The sequence below is a fragment of the Crocodylus siamensis genome, chromosome 1, assembly GCF_052110815.1.
Source record: "Crocodylus siamensis isolate JL-2025a chromosome 1, ASM5211081v1, whole genome shotgun sequence".
Classification (NCBI taxonomy): domain Eukaryota; kingdom Metazoa; phylum Chordata; order Crocodylia; family Crocodylidae; genus Crocodylus; species Crocodylus siamensis.
In genome coordinates, this window is record NC_143395.1 from 127,006,234 (window position 1) to 127,013,200 (window position 6,967).

Here is a 6,967-nt window from a genome sequence, read left to right on the forward strand (position 1 = left end):
TTGGAAGGTTTTAATTTGACTTGGGAAACTCATCAATGTTGTGTGTGCATGCAGGTGGGCAGAAATTTTCTAGGCCTAAATTAGGCGATTATTTGGAATTATATTGGTTTTATATGGGTTAGTTATGGAAATTAAAAAGGTTTGATGTACATTATTATAAGAAGTGAAGTGAAATGTACATAGTATGGGAATGCTGCCAGTTAAATGGCACACTCTGCTCTGAGCAAAATTCAGGGTTGCCATTTCCTCTGCCAACTCACAGTGCACCAGGACTGACATTTTGCTATTATTGACCTTATCTTCCCTCTACAACAAATATATAGCATTAAAACAGCAGTGCAAAGGGACAAATAAGAAAAAAAACCCACAGATACAAAACAAAAGGAAAAAAAACAAAACAAAAAGCAGCAGGAGAAAGCCTGGTGGTTCCAAACAGAAGAGGCTCAGAAACAGGAGGTAAAACATGAGGTCCTCTGTTCTGTCCTCAGAAATACAAATGTCTACTTTTATGGGTTTCCATGGAGGAGGAATTTGTCCTGATGTCTTTGGGATCACTGCAAAGCTAGAGGGACAAAATTTGTTTCTAAAAGTGATGGCAGATTAGCCATGTAGCGAACGATTTATTAGAAGCTGTCCAGGGACTACCACCATTCTTGGTGCAGGACTCTCTTAGGAAAGGGGTGGGGCAGCTCCTGGGCTTAGATAAGTTCTGACCCTGCATTGACAAGTGGGACTTGTGCACAACTTCAAAGAGTCACAGTGGCCAATTTTTCAGAAGAGTTTAAGGGCAATACTTAATCAGTGCATTTCACTAATAGTCAGAAATGAATCAACATACTGTGATTTTCGGTTATAACTCTCTGTATTCACACACCCAGCAGAAGTGTTCATTTTACTATTATTAAAATATTTGCATTGCAACTGAGTCTAGGGACTAAGTAAAGGAGGTGTACCAGGGCAACTTTGCACCCTGAGCAGCTTCGATGCATGTTGCAGCACTGGCTGTTGTGCTGCTGTCTGTAATAGAGGCTATTTTTCTGCCCCTTTATTCCCCCCAAAGTTGGCACAGAGGGCAGCTATCTTGGTTGGCATCACTCCCCACCCTCTGTTATGCTACTGTTAATTAAGTTGGGAACCCATAATGGTAGGAGTTGTTCAAGTATACAGAAAACTATAGTCTGTGCAAAATGTGCTTGTTGCTTGAATTAAACAGCAATACAATCTGAAGCCACGTATTTGCTACATGAAGCTCTAGGTCAGTGGTCCTCAACATTTTTGGACTCACTGAACTCAAGGTGTTGACTTGACACACACCAAATCAACACTCAGGATCTCAATATTGCACTGTTAGACAGGACAGCATGATACAAAATTACACATACACAAACTATACACACACTCTATGGGTTCATTCACAATTATATGCACATACACAAACATGCACTTTCATGGCTGTGTGATAACACTAGGGGGCATTTGGGGTAACTTGATGCTGGGGTAAATTGAGGTCAAGGTGCCTTTGGGGTTACTTGGGGTCACTTAGGGTTACTGTGCCTCAGGGTTACTTGAGGTCACCTGGTACCAAGGTGGAAGCGAGGGAAAAAGCCTGGTGGCAAGGAGGAGACATATAGGAAACAGAGAGGCAGAAAGCTGGGAGACTGGGGCTGAAAGGAGGGGCAGAAAGCTGGGAGATCAGGGCTGGAAATGAGGCAGAAAAAACTGAGGAAGAAAGCTGGGAAATCAAGGAGGAGTGTTGGGAGTTCAATAAGACAAAAACCCAACGTGGGGTTTCAAAATAACAGTTTTATTAATCAGACAGCACACTATACAACCCCACAAAATTATTGGTTTCCATACACACGCAACTCTCACACACCCACCCACACGATGGTAGCAGGAGAAGAAAGACTTGGTGGAGGGATTGGAGTCAAGGTGTATGGGGACAGAGTCCAGGTCCTTTGCTTCAGGAAGGAAGGTGGGTGATAGCTACCTATCCTGGGCTGTGAGTTGATCCTCGATGGCCAGTCAGGGTCTTCTCCAGCAAGGTGTTGTCCAGATGGGGTTGCCAGCAGGGCCTCTGGGTGGATAGGTGGTGTCCCGGGGGCCGAGGTAACAAGGGACACTTACCTGAAGCCCAGGACAGGAGAGATGCAGAGCCGGAGGGAGTACCAGCGCAACTTGTTAGCCACATCTTCGTACAGCTGTGGCCAGCAGCTGATGGTAGCGTCAGATGCTGGCCAGGGAATTTAAAAATGGCGGCTGCCGCTCCAGAGGCAGCTGATAGCCTGGGGATCAAGCAGCGGTTAGGGCCAGCGATGGCGTGGGATCCCCAAGATGGGCAACGCCGAGCCGGCATGCCAGAGGAAGCAGCGACCCAGAAGGGAAGCCCAACGATGGGGACGCTGGCGGACTGACCCAGAAGCGATGGATCGGGTGAGCGACTGAAGATGGGGATGACCCAGGAGGATTCCGAGGACCCGAAGTAAGTTCTGAGACAATGGGTGCGGGCCACGCCAAAGAGGGGTGAAGGACCGAGGACCACCTGGCTGGAGGGAGATCGGGGCAGGATCGCCGCCAAGACCAGTGGACGTCGGTTAAAGGAACAGGAGCAGGACAGCCAGAGAGCAACTAAGGGGAATCCTTTCCCCCCGTTCAGGCTAATAGGGATCTGGTGGAGGGTCAGTGAGGTAGTTAGGATGCAAGTAACTCCAAGTGGGGAGTGTCACACCGGGTGAAGGGCTTGTGGTGTGGGGTCTATAGAGGGTGCGACGGAGGCACCGGTGCAGGCTACTGTGAAGTGGTTGACATTAAGGTAGGAGTATCCCACGGATTGTGGGATCGAGTATGAAATCCATGTGAGAAGCCTGCAGAAGCAGCATGGAGCAGGCACAGGGAAGTGGAGCCCATAGGTGGCGAGAGGCCGGGGTGTAGGGGTGGTGGAGCCCCGTGTGCAACCGGTGGGCCAAGCCCGGGCCACCGAGGGACCCGTGAACTAGCCCTGCCCCACTGTGGAAACAACAAGTCGTAGCAGGTGAGAGCGAGGTTGGCAACGCGGGAGAACGAACACCCACGGTGACAAACAGGTCCAGACGGGGAGTAGCCGCCAACCAGGAGGGCAGAGCTCCCAGGAGTGACACAAGAAGGCCCGTCAGGGACAGGTGGCATGGCATAGACCTGGCCCAGATGGAGAGGGCATCCCAAAGAGATCACACTCTACCACCCCTTTTATAGTAGTGAGCTACCTGTGTCTCCTATGGGAGGGATATGTCCAGGCAAAAACAGTGCTGCTCAGATGCATACATGCAGATCCAGCTGTTCTGATTGTCTGGTAGGACACAATGGTGGGGTTGCTGGTTTCTGTAGGGTCTTTGTCATCCAAAAGTTGGGTTCTTGTAGGTTCTTTATCTTTCAAATGCTGGGTTTTGTCTCTGTTCCTGGATGAGGTCTGTGGTTCCTGGGTGAGTCAATGAAAGGCAATGGTCGGGTCATTGAGTTGATGGTCTGGTTGTTGAGTTGATAGTCCGGCCCTTGAGTTGATCATTCAGTAGAGGTCTGCTACCATTGTACCTCAAGTACCCTCATTCATTCCCATTCACTCAGGAACCAGTTTACATGAGACTGGTTAGATATGAGTCACAGTTACAACATACAGGCAGTCCTCGACTTACAACATTTCGAGTGACAATGTTTCACACTTACAACATTTGTAAATTGACACCCTGTTTCAACTTTATGACCTCAGTTTCAACTTTACAACGCTTGATCCGATGAGATGCCATGCCAGCAAATGAGTTCGCTGCATTGCTCATCTCCCTGGAGAACATCTCTCCAAACTTCCCTGGACACTTCCTTTAAGAAAGCAGACAAGAATCCAGAAAAACCTGCAGCCAAGGCTCTTGAGAAGACTCCCTCCAAGAGCCTTTCAAAAAGTCCTGCAAAGTTACTTCATAGAAGTCCTTCCAAAACAATATGATTTCTATTTACAATATAAATACATTAATGTAGCTATATTACTCATCTATAATTGATTGAGTACAAGATTCTGGCGTATTTTTGGTGAAAATAGAGTATTGGGCCTTGGTTCAGGCATCAATCCCCCATTTATAACATTGTTTCTTATAAGAAAATTGGTTCCGAGTTTCAACGTTTCGATTTAAGATGTGGTTTCCAGGAACGAACTGTGTCGTAAGTCCAAGGACTGCCTTGTACATGTTATACCCAGGCAGAAGACACAAGACGGAGGCTTGACATACAAAATGGAAACTTGACATTACTTTACAGACACAGGCCTAAATCATATAAATTCAATATAAAACAGTAAAAATCAATGAAAACGTAATAGAATACTATTTACAATATAGAAGGGGCTTGTTACTATAAGGGAGTATAAGAACTTACCTTACTTTACCTAGTACTACTTGTAATTACTTACAAGGGACAGAGAGGGCAGAGGGAAAGTCAGAAATGGTTGGGGAAGGGGAGGGAATGTATTTTTTTTCAAAAGAAAAGCCTAGGGGTTTTGCTATGGAGGCACCCCTCCATCACTTTTGTGAGTTGAGTGATACCCAATTTCAAAAACTAATTTATATATTACAGTGCCTACTTCCTTGCAGAAGGGTGTGGCAGTTGAGTTGAGGGATTATCCAGGCAGAGACAAACCTAAGCCTGTATTTATATGCTTTTCTCCTCCCACCCCACTTATCTCCTGACAGCTCATTCAAAAAGATCTGGCAGAACTCCTAGGTGACCCAGCATGCAGGTTGAAAATCACTGAGCTAGACTCTTACCCTGCCCTGGAAAGACAAGGCAGCTGCAAGCATGGTGCTCTATGGTTCTCATGTGGCTGTCAGGTTGTCCCAGGACAACTTCCCATCCCAAACCCACAGTGAGTTCTATACTTGATTTGCAATTTGTATTTCAGTTAGGCATAAGTGGAAAGATCCATCTTTAAATGGCTTTTTTTCCTCTTTAAAAAGAACAGCAAGCAAAACACTCAACTTCGCACATAACAGTTTGAGAAACTTCACTGCATCTCACCCCAGCCCTGCCCCTATGCCGAAGCTAAAGGGACAGTGAATAAGACTCACTTCACCCACAACTCTGGGGTTCAGACACAGAGTGCCTTTGGGCACTGCTTTCATAACGATTCTTTAACTTGAAAGGGATGTTGAGAGCTGTCTTTTCCCGAGAGACTTTCAGGGGTCAGCCTTCCTGGTGGCAGAGCAAAATGCTCCTATATGGCAGATTTCCATGGACAGATTGGAAAGGCCTTTACTTCTATCTTTATTGGTAGCGTATAAATGAAATCTGGTCCTGTATTAAGATTTATTCTGTATTTTAAAATGGTAAGGGATTGCTTCTGAACTACATGTCATAACCTTCTAAATCTCAGATCTGCCATAGCTCCTGGAAGCCTTAGTAAAGTAAATCCAGTGCTTACAGCTACGTTCAGGGAGGTCTGACTCTTGATGGCTTGATTTAATGAGACATCTTGCAGAGTAGGATATAATTGAGTATTAGCAAAACTGAGCACTACAGAATTGATTAGCTTTGATATCCTATTCCCTGTGCTGCCAAAGTGTTTAATAAAACTGCTTAGTGGCTGGTAAAATCAACGTTTAAATAACATATGTAAGCACAACCTGACATTCATTAACTAAAAAAGAAGACACAGTGCTCCAACAAAGCAATGTTAAATCTGGACATTTAAAGTTGTTGACAAAATCTGTTATTGGTGCTGAGAAATGAAAAATAAATAAGAGAAATAGTTTTATAACACAAAACAGTAGAAACAGAGATAGAATAAGAAACAGTCATGAGGAGATGTAGCCACAAACAGAAAATATTGTTATTATTATTACTGTTATTAATTTATTCACCTTTTAGATTTAGATAATGCCCTTCCCAAAAGAGGTCTAGGGAGGCTTACAGTAAAAAAATAGAATAAAGTATAAAAGTAGATAAACTATTAAATAGGATGCATAGGTATGTAACAGAAACTCCCTAACCAGTATCCCAACTTAAACTTTGCTTGCTGCACACCTGCCAAAATAAAAAGGTCTAACAGTACTTCTGGAAGATGTCCAGGCTTGGGCTGTGGCTGGCTGCAAGGGGAAGGAAGTCACAGGGCAGAGGAGCTACTACTGAGTGTAGTCTTGTGGGTTCTGTTCACGGAGGCAGGAGCCACTTATACAAGGAGGTTTTCTTATTTCTGGAAATAGCAAGTGCATGTGCATGCTTGTGTGTGTGTGCACATGCATGTGCATGTGTATGCGCACACACATACACACACACACAACCATCAAGCTTTCTATTAAGTGCAACAATATTGTCCTGAAGGGGAGCTGAGAAATAGCCTAACCCTTAAAGATATGCAATCTTCTTCCCTGTGTTTTTGCCACACAAATGGTACTTGCAGGAGGTGCTTGTGGCTGTCCTTAGGATCAAGGTGGAACATAACGGGTAAAAGCAGTACCCAGGGCCCACACCATGTAGGGCCACATAAGTCAAAACCAACATCTTGAGTTGTACCCATCAAGCTACTGCGAGCCAGTGCAGGCTCTGGAACATCAGATAATGCACTTCTGGGAACCTGCCCCCATCAGAAGGCATGCCATTGAATTCTGCACCACCAGCAGCTTCTAGACAGTCATCAGTATAGCCCCACTAGAATGCATAACAGTAATCTAGCATGGTAATGAAAGAATGGATAATGATGGTCAGATTTAAGTCAGAAAGAAGTTGCAACCTTCTCACCAGATGGAAATCCAGGTACAGCAAGGATCCAGGAGCACTCCAAGGCTGCAAATCTGAGTGATAAAAGGAAGCTGAACCCCATCAGTCAGGAGGTCTACCATCCTCTATTGCCTCTGTCTCATCTAGATCCAGCTTTATTTGATTCACTTGGACTCACTCCCTGATAGTAGGCAGGCACTGGGATAAGGACCAAAACTGCAGGCCACGGTTG